Below are 16,246 nucleotides of genomic sequence, written 5' to 3'. Positions count from 1 at the left end.
CATGTTGTTAAATGCTAATGCTGGTGACAAAAAGAGGCACAGCTGTTTTATCTGTGGGGGTGTTTTTAATATCTTAGAGGAAAGTCACCAATGATAATGGACACCTTTCCCTTTGCTGGTTAGGGAAATACAAACAGAAGTTTGAGGCTTGCAAATGTGTCGGTCTTGTTCTTGGCTGCCTTGGTTTTTCTCCTGTTTTATAAATAATCTATACATTTCTAATGACAATATGGAACCGGTTGTGAAATATTTAGCAGTTAAGGCTGAATTTGTAAAGTGTGGAAAGTACGGCAAGAAGCTGCAGGTCTCTCTTAGGTCTGTCGTACGACTCCAGAACAGCATGCCTTGCCACCATTATGCACTTTTGAGATTTTAAATCCCATAATTTTTTTTGGATTCGCCCTCACTGGAATCGATTCCTTTAGGATTCCGTTCCTCATCACAGTCAGTGTAATCTTCCTACCCAAACTCCTTCATCCAGCTTCAGTTCTCACCAGTTATCATGTTCTAAATGTTTCCCATAGTTAATTTTTTTCCACCTAAATCTATCTCTTTTTGAATCGTTCTGATCAAAACTGGCTCATGTCAGTGTATTCATACCTAAGATAAAGTAATGCATTTGCATTTACTATGGTATACATTAAATAAACATACCCCCTAAAAATCAGATGCATTGTATCCCAAAAATGATATACCGTATTAAATTGTCTTTTATGCCTTTATTCAACGTCCCTCTCGAGAAAAAAATCAGCTTTGTTACAAATCACTTACTACAACCTCCTTCCTTGCCCTCAGCACAGAAAAACACCATCAGAAAACACCTCATTCCACAAAAACTACTTTTCAGAAGTTGTGCGCAGCTATAAAGAACGTATCATACGTGTTTGGCCTTGTAGGATTAGTATTGGCAGATGCAGATTACCGAGGCCAGCTGTAGCAGCGAATCGTTTTATTCACAACTGGACAAGGTTTTAGGGCTTTCAGAAGGCTCAGTGGGTAACCTTGGTTTACACAATCCTCATTTAGAGTTTGTTCAGGACTGCCTTAACATAGAGAGTCCTCCTGTCTACGGGAGGGATACATCTACGGCTCAACATAAAACTGATTTGAATGAAGCATATCTCTGATCTGCGCTTAGTCCGCGAAAAATAAACAAGTCGTAGCCTGAACTTGTGCAAAAACAAAGAGTAAGAAAAGCATTAATGCTCAGAGTGAAACCTGAGGGCGACCTGGAATGAGCAGTGTAGCTTACAGTGACTGTCTCCATACTCAGGCAAAAAAAACGGAGTACGGAATAATACTGCAGCCACTGCAGCTCAATCTTGCTCTAAATCTTGGACATCCAGCTCCAGTCCTCATGGGCCGGTGTCCTGCCAGCTTTACATGTGTCTCCGCTCCAACGCAGCCGATTCAAATGGTCCAATTATGTCCTAACCTTGACATGAAGTTCTGCAGCGGCCTGCTGACGAAACATCAGTGATTCAGACATGTTGAACCAGGAAGCAAACATGTAGGATAATGGCCCTGAATTTGGACTCAACTGTCCTAAACTAGTAGACTCTGATCTGCTTCTGGACCAAACAGTAGGTCGGTTCATACCCAAACCACATCCTTCTTTTTAGCGTTCCTTCAACTGAGGCTCAGCAGGTTGCCCATGTGTAGAAGACCTTAGCACAACACAGCTGGCTGCTCAAACACCAGAAAGGGTCAAATTCCAAGTAAAGGGCTAACTTTCACATTTTTCCCTAGTTTTACCCACACACACTTTACATAATCTAGAAAACGCAGTATCTTTAAAAGTAAATTAGTTAATTCTAAACAAACAAAATACTAACTAACGTAAGCCTAGTGGATGTCCAAGTCCAGTCCTTGAAACCTGCAACTTTTAGATGCATCTGCTCCAACTCCCCTGAACCAAACGGTTGAATTCCCTCATCAGCATTCAGTCATTCTGCGCTGCAGAAGACTGGCTAAAGAGCCATTCATTTGATTTTGCTGTGTTGGAGAAGGAATCTCAGAATCTAAAAGTAGAAGGATTGTACCCCTCGACTAGCACGTCTCCAAACAGCGCCCTGAGCCAAGATTCTCCTCAGAGCAAAACTAAACACTTGTAGTCATAGGGGCCCAGATAGTGCTATTGAATTAATGATAAATCCAAGCATGCTTTAAGCAGTGCTGACAAACACCACAGTACCTTTCTGAAACTGAGTAAACCCGTGGTTAGGGCAACAAAGACTGTCAGAAACTTCCATTTCAATAACTAAACATTGAACGATTTTGTAAATCACTGACCGTAATATATTTATGAATTCTCTACTCAGCTGTTATATGTTTTGTCATGGCTTCCATAACCATATGCTTTATTACACAAATGAAGGTGTTTAATACAGCTAATATGGAATTTGGGTTTTAAAAATGGAATCAGCACAAAATATAGTACTAAAACTATTTATACAGCTCAATAAAGGCAGGCATTCCCAATATTAACTAACTGTAACTGCTGCTTTGTTTTCTGTAAGGATATATTTAACATTTACCTTAGTGTTTGTTTGTTTTTTTTTTTTAGTAGATCACAGCTTTTTTTTCAGTTCAATTTGCTTTTATTATCACTACGTGTAAATAAATATTTTAAATGCTGAAGAATGAATTAAGTTGATTGCATATAAATGAAAAAAATCATTCAAGCATAGGTCTACAAACCAACAATTTTAGGCAAAAAATATATTTTTTACCAACAAACAAACTTCATAAAGTGGTATTTGCTCATCACTAATTATTCTGGTCCCGTGGTATTATCGGAGAATCAAAGTTTGACTTTTAAAAACTGCGTCTGAGCGCTCCTTGCGTAAATCCTTCCCATTTTCCTCCTCATGCCCCATTGTCCAAGATGTCAATTTGTTTAATTCATCTGCCGTTGTAATCCCCAATTTTACAGCGTTGCCCAAATCAATCCTGCTGCTTTCAAGTTGTAATCTTCTTAGAAAAGTGCTTGAGATTCTAAAGCTTGCGTTTGACAAAATACCGTCTTCTGAGAACAATACATGTATGATGAAGAGAGGAAAAGAGCTTGCTGTCTTCAACCGAGCGTAGATCACACAGCTCAAACTGTGCTTGCAAAGCCAGGCGCAGTAGGAAGTTAGATTATTACGGTATCCAGCTACTGATTTGTCTTGACTAACTGGTCTGCTTTCTCATTAATTTTTCATTTAAGCAGTACAATTGAAACTATATATATATATATATATATATATATATATATATATATTCCTTGTTGCAGGGAGGTTTATCATTAAAACCAATTGGCTTTACGGGTTTCAAGCTTGGCTGCTTTGTTTTGGAGTAGAAGAAAAAAAAAAAAACAGTACGACTGTCCTACAGACAGTCCGCTGCTTGTAATGTGATTCTTGTTTATTTGCTCACGTTAATATGCTTCTCTCTGGGAGTTTTTTTTTTATTAAAACCTATTGGTTTTTCACAAAGCCATCATCAATTATCCTGCTGGCGCCTTCAGAGTAAGTGGCAAAAAATGTATATATATATATATATATATATATATATATATATATATATATATATATATATATATTAAGCGTGATGGAGAATGGCTGGGGAAGGAGCAAAATATTAGGCCATCTATCCAGAACAGACCAATGCATTAGAGGGCAGAGCTATAGGCAATGGAATCCACTAATAGCATTGTGGTTTCACTCAGTATAAAATGTAGCAAATCTAGTTAAATGGATCTTTGCAGCACATGATATGAGGATAAAAGCAACTGGGAGGGATAATGAATGAGGTTTAACCTGTCTGTATCAATACAGGAGGAAAAAAAAGAGAGGGGGGGGGGGGATGAAAAGGAATGGGGCAGGATGAAAAGACATGAGGGACAAAAAGAAGGAGAGTGTTTTTGATAATTACAGGGGCCGGATTAAAGTAAACCATGTATTGTGGGCAAAGGAACCCTCAGCTGGGGAAAGGGAGAGCAAAGATAACTAGCTGAGGGGGGTGGCTCCTGTTTCACTTGGCTGGGTGAGCACATCTTAATCTTGTGGAATGATACATCATCAAGGGGAGCTAGCAGGATAAAGCAAGGAGATGAGGGAAAAAAAAAAAAAAAAACACAAATCGGCCCACCGCCCACCATGCACAACACCATGACAGTAATTTTCCCCGGAGCTTCTATTCACGATCATATGCCGAACGCGACAATCTGCCAATCTAACGTCAGCTCTGGCTGTAACAGGTAATGGCTTGCTCGATAATTACATGGGTCTGATATCTATCAGCAGGTTGGGGGATGTTAAATTTTTAAACACAGCAAGTGGGGCTGTCCCCCCAGGGTGCTGCAGTGGTGTCCTCTCAGCTAAATCAACTCCATCTGAGGAAAAAAACAACAACAACATTAAGATCACCTTTTCCAATTGACAATGCAGGACGTATGAGGCTCGATTCGGCTCCAGGCGAGGCCACGGTCGATGTTGCTAAAAACTACTTTTCAGCTAAATAATCGACAGCTCTCCGAGGAGCCCACCAGCGAGGCTCATCCCGGGTTTTCTTTCGTTCTCTTTTTTTTTTTACTTTTTCTGTGCATTTTTACACTCATTTATTTAAGGGTCTGTTATGCAAATGCGTGCTCATAAATTATTAAGCGGAGGTTGAAAACGGTTGCGACTATGCAGAATTTATCACACCGAGAGCAGCACTGCTAATTTGTTCCACAAGTTAAACATAAAATAATCCATAACACCTGCCAAAGTCTGTAAATCTTCCTCAGGCAACTTTTTTTTCTTCTTCTTCTTCTTCTTCTTCTTTTTTCTTTCGCCCCAGACTAACACCATCAAAATGCAAAGTAGGAACGCGGCTGGTAGGCTGGAACGCTCCCGCCCCATCTAGCTCACGCATGCATGCACGCACTCGCTCATCTTCTCTTCGCAGCTTCCTTCACCCCCCCCCTCCCCTCCCCTCCAGACATCCATCCATCCATCTCTGCATTCTAACACTGCGCGGTGAGTCAGCTGTCACTGTCTGTCCCTGCAGCTGTGGTCCCAGCTGTCTGGGCCAGATGGCCTCATCTCCACCTCATTCATGATGTTTACAAGGGGCACCCTAACCTGAAGCCACGGACAACTGCCGGCAGACCCCCCCCTCCCCCTCACACCCCAGCCACCCAGAGCGGACCGCTCTCACTGAGCTGAAACAACACGGAAAAGAGACGCATGTGGCACACTGCAACACACAAAAGAGGTGTCAGTACCAGTCACTCACTCTGAAAAAAAAAAAAAAAACAAGCTGCAATACCGCCTTTAAAATTAGCTTCAGCAGCAATGCATTCCCTGCCTATTTAGCTCCCTTTTTTTTTTAAAGTGCCTCATCTTTTTTCACGCAACAACTTCACAGGGTGATTTACAGGTTTACTGTGACCTGAAAATGATTCCTTTCTATTCACTATTGTGAAGGTAATAATTGGGGTACATGCTGAAAGGTTGGTGAGGAGGGAGAGTGCCTGCTAAAGCCATTCCAGAATAATACTGGCTCACAGTAATCTCTTGCACACAGGGAGAATTTCTGACAAGGATTTAAGGATTTTAAATACAATTTCTAAACGCAACGGAGGCACAACATTAGCACCGGGGAGCGAGGGGAATAAGAGCCCGGTGCAGGAGGGAAAGTTGGGGCTGTATGGTGGGAGGGGGGGAGAGAGGGAGCGTGTGTGAGAAGAAGAGGAATGAAAAGAGGAAACAGAGTCATCATCTTTCTGGGGAGCCAGATTGCAGAGCTCTAGGGTATGAGGCACCCCAGAGTTCATAATGCCTGCCCAATCAGATCTAATTTATCCACAGTCTACGTGAAGAGGAGGAAGTTAATGTGAGTTTGTGAATGTGTGTGAGTGAGTGGAAAAATTAGATAAAAAACAGAGAGGGGACAGTTTATTCTAAGTCAGTACCCCTTTTCTTTCTGCGGTGCAGGTGGCCATGGTTGAGAAAAGCAAAAGCAGGTTGATTTAAACTGCAGATGGCGGTCATCGTTAAGGTCAACGCACAGCGACGACGCTGATTTTCTGGGAACGCGACGGAATGCCGTAGTGGGCCGTGGTGCTCGGCCTCAGCTCTTTATTAGAGGCGACTGATCGTTGCACAAAAGACAACGGTCCTCATTAAAACTAAACCGTAAAGACAGAAGAGCAAGAACAAGATTCTTTCTTTGGCCGGGAGCTTCATTAAAGACGTTTAGAACTGGCCTGTTTTGTGTAGAACAGGTTTAATATTATACTACGTAATGAGCTGAGATCAGAGGTTAATGACAGGCTGAAGGAAATTTGAAGGCCTGCTGTTTGTTGGTTCATGTTTTTGGTTTTAGAAATGGACACTGCTCTACTCATATTAAGTGGCCCATGTCTTTCATTTACCTGTGAAGTCAGAGCTTGGATCCTGTTCTGATGTCACATCAAACTGGGAGTCAAAAAATCTGGGAGATTCAGTCAATTGTGAGCACAGCCTTCATTCAGGCTGAGCTAGAATTGGTAATGCAGGCCGATGATAAGCTACACAAGTGTTTGGTGTATTCAGACAAAATGATAGCGTTTACCAACAGAATGGTGGAAAGGTCGGATGGTACAGCACTGTGTGTGCGACTGGTTTAACAGGACACAAGGAAGTCAAACAGCTAATCATTTTATTCATTACTGATTTACATAAACAGCAGCTGGACTGAATGTTAGTTCTGGGGATTCTGATTCTTTCAGTGAATTGTTTCTGATTAGGAATTGGGAAAGGTTGACTTCCAATTGCAAATGGAGTCCAGCAAATGACACCGTTTTAATCACTTGTATACCATGGCCTGGGGGAATACTCTGTTCTGATTGGTTGCAGGGTTCTCGTTAAAAAGGGTTATAGGACAACTGTAAAAAACTTCCAGTCAAATAACCTGATTGATCTGAATTTTTGGACTGGCTCAAACGGTAAACTGGTAACAAGACAGTTGACGCTGGTTACCCTGGCAATGCGTAATGACGAGAGATATTAAATAATCCTCTGAGGCGTTTCTTGTGAAATATTTTAATGTTAAAGTATTAATAATTCATCTAATATCTGTTTATTTCATATATGGCAATGGTGTAATGGATAATGCCCTTCCAGGTGTCCACTATCAGAAATAATGGACTTCCCTTCGCGTCAGACTGTTCACGCCTCCGCGTCGTCCATTCATTTCTGATAATGGACCCCTCATTGGTAACTATCCCATACTTAATCAACCTACTGTGGCAGCATGCTAGATAACATTAACATGTTTAATATAGACCTACATACATAACTTCCTTGATTTTCATAAACTTATATGAAAGGCCTCCCCCTTAACTTATCTGTGTTCCAGTTGCAAGCTGGAAAACCAACGTGATTTGACAATTATGCTCAGTGACAAGACAAACTAATATTAGCAATACAAGTCCTTTTCAAAGTGTTACTTGTTCTTTTAATATGCACAACTTCTTCACATACTGAGGCTGAACAGTACTGGGTGCCCGATAGATTTCATGAGGTATAAACTGTTAAAACAATTTAAAAAAAAAGTATTTACAGCAACCATTGCGGCCTTTTTACGCTCACAGCTCCACATTAATAGTTAAAGTCCACTTTGATGAGAAGACTCAGACAACTGAACTCTGAAATCTTGATTTCTAAATGCAACTAGTATGCACAGATGATGTGTCCTATATATCGGTTGACAGTATAGCAGCTTTTAGTGATAGAAAATTAGTTCGCCATTAAGAGTTTTTAGATACATTTTTTAGTTAGCATTTTCCCAGACAAATACATTTGAAACCTTCCTTGGATTTATTTCACCTTTGTCTGATGTTATGTTATCCCTGAATGACTTTTAAAATTACTTTTCTATCTTTATTTTTTGTATAAATCTTCCTGCTGACAAACAACCCAAAGTTACAGAGAATTTCTTAAGGAACATAAACCCACATGAAGTAAAGATTCTCGGGTTTACAGCCCATATTGACTATGAGCGAAAAAAGTTGATTTGTACACATTAAGATTTTAGTATGCCAAACAGACGGCACATCCACTCTGAGAAAGCCAACACCAAGTAAAGAATAAACCATTAAAGGACACAATACAGTAAAAAATGTTTGATTCCTGTCTCAACACATAACTATTTCCCCAAGACGCCACTTTTTCTAGACATTTTTAACCATCATCTGTGTTTGTCCTGATACCTGTCACCAGATAAGCTTTTTTAAAAGTTAAGTTGGAAGAAATAGTCATCAGTCCAGCAGCGGACACCAAGCCCCCTCTTGGTGTCATTTCTTAGTGGAGGGAAAAACCTTTGGAAATAATTGGTTGCCACTGATTTCCCCCTCCGTGCAAAATCTTAACTCCTTGTTATCTGTGAATAATTTCTCTTCGCCCAGGGCGAGTGCAACTTTCCAAAACACAGGGGGAGTCTGCTTTTAGGGGGATGTCTGGGCCGAATGTGTGACTGTATTTAGGCTGCGCCTGCCTATGTGGTTATGCTGCGTAGCGGTTGTGGCTAAAGATCAGAGCCCTTAGTGCACTATAGCTCACTGAAATCAGGATTTCAGAGTTAATGGAGAGGGTGACGGCTGCCTCCTCGATGTGTCAGACTTTGTTACACGCTCTGCACACAGAAGCCACCGCCACCACTGTCTGCAGCAGAGCACTGCAGAAGCTGAATGTATTTTAGTGAGGCAAAGCACAAAGGCACAGGGTTTGCTTTTTCTTTTAATTTTTCTGCCTTGTTTACCCTTCCAACTCACGGGTGTCTGATAAGTTTGATTATGCTGCTGAGAGCTTTGCTCTGAAATTAAATAAAAATGACTTCTTTTGTTTTCCTTTCTGAAGAACCTGTTCCGCATTCTTATGATGCCAATGAGCAGAAGATACAGTGCCTTTCAAATGTATTGATCTGTTTGATATTTTATCACATTACAACCACAAACGTAATTTAATAGGGATTATTTGTTATAAGCAGACAAAAATAGCAAATATGGTGTATCTTTCTTTTAGGTCTGAACATCTGTTTTAGGTTGTGCCATGGATTCTCAGTTGGATTTAGTTCCAGACTTTGACTAGGCCATTCTAGGACATGGATATATATATGCATTGACCAACACCATTCCATTGTCGCTCCGGCTGGGTGTTTGAAGTCATTATCTGGTGGTCAGTATTCTGTTTTGTCAGTCTTTAGAGAGTTTACTTTCAGTGTTGCCTTATTAGCCCCATCCATCTTCCTATAAACTCTCAATTGGTTCTCTGTCTATGCTAACAGTGATTCACATACCCATCTCCCAAACCTTGGTGATCGGGAAGTAGATGTCAAGCAACTGGGTGCAAATCTTGGTGTGAACCTGGATCCAGGTTTCAAGTTCAACAAAGAGGTCTGCAGCATTTAGTTATCCCACTTTGCCAAATTAGAACTAGTCACATAAAAACATGATCTGGAGGTAATAATCCATGGTTTTATCACAACTCGATTAGATTATCATTATTCACCCTATGCTGGGATCAGTTATGCCTCCCTTTCATACTATCAGGTTGTTCAAAATGCTGCTGCTATGTCACCTGTCATCGCTCTGGTGGCTGACAGTGAGAATTAATTTTAAAATCCTTCTTTTGGTTTTTAAATGCAATACCAGTCTTCCTCCATACCTCTGACTTTTTTCAGTCTTATTTTTCTCTTGGGAACCTTAGATCAGCTTTTTTGGTTTGACAAAAAAACTGCGCTTAAACTTAAAGAATATCAGACCTTTACAGTTGTGGCTCTAATGCTATGGAATAAGTTAGCATTAAATAGAAGACATGTTTCTTCTCTTGCTGTTTCGCATGCACACCACACTTTTCAGATCTTTACTTGTAATACAAATTCAAAACCAGGCACAATTTTCCGTTCATTTTAAAATGATGTGCTACTTTGTGTCAGTATCTCACACAGTTTAAATAAAATGCTTTGAAATTTGTGATTGCAAACTTTGAGGTGTTAGATGTCAATACTTTGGAAAGGCACTGGACATCAGTCTCACCAGAAATTATCCTTCTGTGATGCCCGTTGTTCCAAATCACCGATATTTTGTTTCATAGAGAAAGGTTCACTTTAGACTCAACTACTATCCTCAAAATACCTCAAGCTAGCTACTAACTTATCAATGTTGGGAAAATAGAAAACATCATAGTCATTATTTAAGGCACAGACTGTATAGTACATTTAGTATCGCTTGACTACATCAAGAATTCATGCACACAGCGTGTGTTCTCCATCGGTTCGAGTTCATAGAAAGTCTTTGGACTCAAGCTTCGACACTGAATGCACACTGGGCAAAGGGGAGCTTGCCATAGGCTGATCTTACTCTTTATATAAAAAAAATCACACAACAATAAAAGAAAAAAACAATGGAGAGATAACTCAGGGTTGCCTTTGACGTTTCTAGCCCTCTCCTTCTTTCACGACTCTATTCGTGCTTGCTGTCTTTCTCCCCTAAGCACATCTAATGCTGCAGCTCAATAGGAGATGGTAACTGCTTAATGGAAGGCCAGGATGAGTGGCGTCCTGAACTGAGAAGCCCAGGAGTCTTTGCCTTGACTTTTAAGGTAAACGCATTTACATGAGGTTATTCTGAGGCAGATGGAGACGTTTGTCAGCGACATGTAAGCAAGACTTGATCATGGTGGTAAATCCTCTCCCTTCAGGATTTAAAAAAAGGAAAACTCCGTCCATAAGTAAGTTTGTGTTTAACAGATGACAGTAAGCATTAAGAAAGCCCATTCAGGAGAAAACATTTGAGTCAATCTTTTCAGATACTTAATTAATCTTTTTCTCCCTATACATTTTGAAATTCTTTTCTTTTTACTCTATTCCTCTCCCTTAGTTGTGCATTATGCCCACAGAAACTACTCCAAGCAAACAAATCAATCATGAATATTCAATCGGACATCTTAATCTGATTTAATTGCAATGTGGAAACAACTCACAGAAATAATTTGGGTGGAGAAAAGAAATTAAGAAAAATAAAACCTATCACTTATTATAAAACAACAACACAATATTTTTAAAACTGCTTGTTGCATGTAAATTAGTAATTTAAAGCCAGTCACTCAGCTTTATGTATGTATTTTTCTTTGGACGGTTGAAATAAGCTTGCTGAAATGAATGTGCTCCACGTAACGGCCCTAGTTTCAATTTTAAAGGTTATATGAAGCTATAATCACAGCTAAGCATACCTGGCACATTTCATTTGATCAAGAAAAAAGAAAAAGTAGCAAATAATGTAACACCACGTTGTTGCATTTCATATACAGTAGAAATGAGGAATCAGCAGGGAAGAGTAAACATGATGAGATGGTTAAAACTCATCATAAAACACATTAGGTGTGCGTTAACACACAAGGACATTAAGAAGATGACAGCGCTGTTTTCCCAATCCATTTGATGGCAGGTAAACACTGACCTCAAAAACAGCCCCCTGATTCAATAATACAACATGCTGTGACTTTTCTGAATGTGGAGTCAGCAGCACTTTAGACAGATGGGACGGGGGCATGTTTACAGCTGAGTTGCATCACACGTGTAAGCTTTGGGAACTTTGGAGATCAGTTGATAAAGTGAGATGTTTTCTCTTCTTGTTGCTTGATGTGGGACTTCAGCAGTGGAGTTTTTTTGTTTTGATGTTGGAAATGAATAATGCAGCAATGTTTCATGTTCACTCGTGGATGTGGCTGTATCTCTCATGGTTTTCACATGTGATCCTGACGTCACACCAGCATTATCTATCATGCAAAATCATTAATGTTTTGAGCTTTTAACTATGTTAAGATGCTTTTCCATCACCAAAATCATGCCCAATGTAATATTTTGCTTTATTCGTGCATGTCTGAATAATCCTCGTGAGTTTTGCTTTCTGAGCTGTCCTGGAAAACGAGGGGGCATGGTCGGGCTACATAGAGCGGCCATTACCCACCCACTCCAGGAAGTACCTGCCTGGACTGTGCTACACCTGCCCAGTAAACAACACGCCCAAGAGTGGTGATGTGAGGCAGAGTGCAATCCTTTCTGCGATAAGTTAGGATGAAGTGGCTCTTTTAGCACCTCATCTGCACAGCCACGCCAACTGCTCTCTATTTTGATACCATACTGCAGTGGCTCTAGGGCAACCCCACATGGGGAGAGGTGGCGTCACAGTGAAGACAAGCGTCTTTCTTCCAGGTTGGAAAAAATAGCACCAGAAAACAACTAATATTTTATAACAAATGAATACTCTGTAGTACAAACTGCAATATTTATTCATATATATGCCTTTAGATGGCTTTGGAAGGCTTAAAAAAAAGCACAATATAGAACCTTAAATGTTGCATTGGGGCAAATATTCAAACTTTTAGGAGTCACAAATTTTTCACAAAAATATTCAAAGTGGTATGATTATTTGTGCCAAGTAGTCACAGTACAAATGTCAAAGTGTGGGTAATGGAATCAAGTAAAGAATACATTAGTCAAATGAGGTGACTACTTCTCTCCAGAAGTGACGTGTGTTGTCGCTGATGTAGTGTGGTGCTTGAAAAGCCTATGTAAGGCTTTAACGACGTCAAAGAGGTCTGACATTTAGTCTTGGTGTGAAAGAAAGTGTAAAACTGAAATATACAGAGGAGCCCAAAACTATTCATACCCTTAGGTTTAAAGTTATTTGTAATTTTACCATTCTGACAGCAAGAGATATTAATAATAACATGTTAATAAATTATGAAGTATTAATGTCAATGTTTACCTTATTAATAATATTTGTGTTTTTGAGAGTCCTGACTTGAATATGTTAAAGAATTTGTGGAGGGAGCTAAAATCTGGGTGATGGCTAGCAAAGCTCATCACATTGGATTAATAATCAAAATGCAAGTGCAAACATTCAAAAAGCTGGTCAGCAATTATATGACAGGTTTGATATATTAGTAGTACTAATACAGATGTTTTATTGATTATTAAAATAGGTCAATATTATTTTCCACATGACATTTCTTTATTTAATCAAAATAAAAAATGGATTGTTTTTCATTTTAAACCGCTGTTCCATGTGTACATGGTTTCATCTTTAGAATGAAAATATCTCATTTTCTATCAGAAACAAACTTCTGGGTTGAAAGAAAACAAACCCATGTTTCTTAGCTTAGATGCAAACTCTTTTACTTTTAATAGTTTTACACACTTTTAACAGTATCATTCCTCACGTCATGTTCACATTGTAAGATCTTTTTTTTGATTCCCGTACTGTTTTATTTTAATTTTTTACGTAGCAAAAAACAAAATTTTCCAGGAAATGTGACATTTTTCAGAGGGTGACTATTTTCTCTAATGGACTTAATGGAGTGCTTTGTTGAAACTTGACCATATTCCTTTAAAATATATATAACTTTAATGTGAAGTTACAAAAATACATACCCTACATGGCATCTTACACTATCCAAAACTTTACTTCCTTCTGTGTTTTGGAAGGGCTATTTCTTAAATTAAATCTAATAATTTAATTTATTTTTTATTTCAACTCAAAGTTTGAGTACCAATCGAATACAGGTATATCAGAACAGTGCTGCGACGAGCCATAAACTACTGCTTCCAGCTTTAACAAATCTGTGTTTAAGCAAACCAGAAACACCAGACCAGTAAGATATTAACTACTCACAAATCATGACAGAACCCAGCTCCAAAAAAATTCTCATGCCAAGGTCACTTCCATCCACCCCTCCACTGCGTTTACGTGGTTGATCCTGTTCTGAGTGGAAGTTACACCAGGGTTAAATAGTCTTGGTGCCAAGGGATAAGTTTCAGAGACTTTAACAATAAAAAAAAAAAACATTCCTAAATGTGCTAATATATTGCTGCTGTATTCTGAGGACGTTTGCGCGTGACAGCGTTTTACGTACGACCACTGCGTCTGTGTGAAGCGCTAAACGGTGGCATCAAAGAATAAGTCATTTTGTTAGCATGTATCATCTTCTCTTTCTCCTTTTTCTTGGCCTGCGAGAGGAATATGATTTGAGCGCGGTATTTATCTCAGTGACAGGAGCACAATCTACAAGTTATTTACTGCACACGCTGTTGAATGCAGCTGCACGTGTTTAAGTCTGCGCTCCTTGTTTTTCTTCCCTCCTATTCTGGTGTAACGCTTAGGCGAGGACAAGCACGGCCCTCTCTCAACCATCAGCCTCCATCGCTGGCAGCCATAATGCCCTGCTGCGCTTATCAAATGCCAAGATGACAGATTTAATTAAAGACCCTTACGTTCTTTATTCAGCCCGGCCCTGTGTCTGTTCTGGCTTATGCACTGCAGGGGTTTACAGGAATCACTCGCTGACAGGGTTTGATAAAGTCATTAGGCGTCCCGACTAATAATAGAAAATGGGAAGGGCTGTCCTTTTGTTAACCAAGAGATAGGCAATACTGCTAGCATGTAACTCAAGAGGATGAATGCTTATGGAAATGAGAAGGGAACATGTAATGGAGGATCACTAATCTACGATGATTGGACATACAGAGGGAACAGTACTATGAAGAAAAAAAAAGAAAGCGCATAGGATTAATGGCACACAAAACGAGACCGTTGAAATTTAATCAGGAAAGGAAATGGATCCCTGCGTCTCTGGGATTGGTTTGTGAGTGAGCTCCAACTACAGGTTACATAAATGAATCAGCGAATACAGAATTTAGAGCCTAGCCCGTGGCAGGGCAGTTAATCTTAATGTTTTTTCACGCTGTTCTTTTCTCAGTGCTCCTGTAGTGCAAACACGGAGGTGGTTTTTGGGCCAACAAGTTAAGATTTGATTGCCAGGGAGCACAAAGCGTGAAACCCACAGGGTCATACGCGCAGTCAGAGTTCATGTCCAAAGGCCTTCTATCACGGCTGGAAAGAATTCCTTGCAACACGAGCGTGCTCTGTTTTTCTCTTTGTTTTTTTTTTTTCTTCTAAGGAATCTTCAATGCAACAGAGTGCTTTCTTGTATGCAACAATACAACAAAGTCTGCAGAAATCTCATCACACTCTCTAGCTGGCCTTTTCCTGCCTTGGTTCAATGGTTCATTCGTTGGCTCTGGCGTTACTTTATTTTCACTCCCTTGGCCATGATTAAAGGGCATACATTTAAATAATTCAATTTGCAATGCCTAGCTACATAATCATATTCTTCCTTCTCCACCTTCTTTTCACTGATGCTTCAACTCCCCGTAGGCAAATTTTCTCCTCTGTCTCTCCACATCAGTTAAGAAAGCAGTTTTCCTCTCTTAAAGGCACAGAACTTTGATTTCATTACAATTATGCTCTCCTTTTTCTCCTCGCTTCTATTAGCCACTGTCAGCGTAATACTACTGGAGATAATACAGCTCAAGCTGTACTATTTAAGGTTTTGAATGATCAAAACCCATTTATCATTGTAGTTAAGGTTATACTGTCATAGAAATAGAAAGATAGGAAGGAAGTCATTTTGTGACAGTTTTAAAACAATTTTGAAACAACATATTTAAAATGTTTAGAACAGTAAGTCAATTATAACAAAGTGCTATGATAAAAAACACACAGAAATGTTATGTAAACACAATTTGAAAAAATAAAGTCTGAAATGTACAGTGCTTTTTCTTTTTTCAATACTTTGTGCAGTATGTTAAGTTTGAATTTTACATCTTATATACATTATTCCCACTGCAACCTTGACTCTAAATTATACGGTAGTCATAAATAGGTATAGACTAAAGCATTGAATGCAAACAAAAGTTTATGATCTCTTTGGATCATTACGACACCAGGTACACTCTAAACCTTGATGTCGAGGTTGATGTACTGGAAACTGCATCACTTGTACAGATGAAATTAAAGCAAATGTCTCTGAACGGACGGGTGACAACAGATAGAGCAAGAAAGAAACAGAAGAAAATCTGCAAAGTCATTGCTTTCAGTGTTTTTCCACGTTCAGGGTCTGTGTTCCAGCCTTTTCACTTTTTTTAATGATTCTTTTGCAAGCGTAAAGCTTGCTAAAGATACATTAAAGATACACCATTTTTTTCTTTCAATGCCGGTGTAGGTACCAGATCGACTCGGGTCCTGCGCCTTCTGATGACGTCACTATACATGGTTGGTTTAACGTATGCTCAATTGTGCAAAATATTGTAATTGGTCTGGACAACTTACTAAAGTAATTATAGCGGGGTGTAGGTTTTATTCGAGAGCGGGATTGCGGTTTGTAAACGGACA

General features: G+C 39.5%; 1 protein-coding gene across 8 annotated transcripts in view; it reads right to left on the bottom strand.

Annotated features, from left to right (window-relative positions):
- Window positions 1-16,246, bottom strand: part of nrxn2b (neurexin 2b) — an 871,341-nt gene that overhangs the window by 277,931 nt on the left and 577,164 nt on the right. The window lies entirely within an intron of this gene.

The sequence above is a fragment of the Fundulus heteroclitus genome, chromosome 14 (genome assembly GCF_011125445.2).
Source record: "Fundulus heteroclitus isolate FHET01 chromosome 14, MU-UCD_Fhet_4.1, whole genome shotgun sequence".
NCBI classification, from domain to species: domain Eukaryota; kingdom Metazoa; phylum Chordata; class Actinopteri; order Cyprinodontiformes; family Fundulidae; genus Fundulus; species Fundulus heteroclitus.
This window is presented reverse-complemented; position numbering and strand designations above follow the sequence as displayed.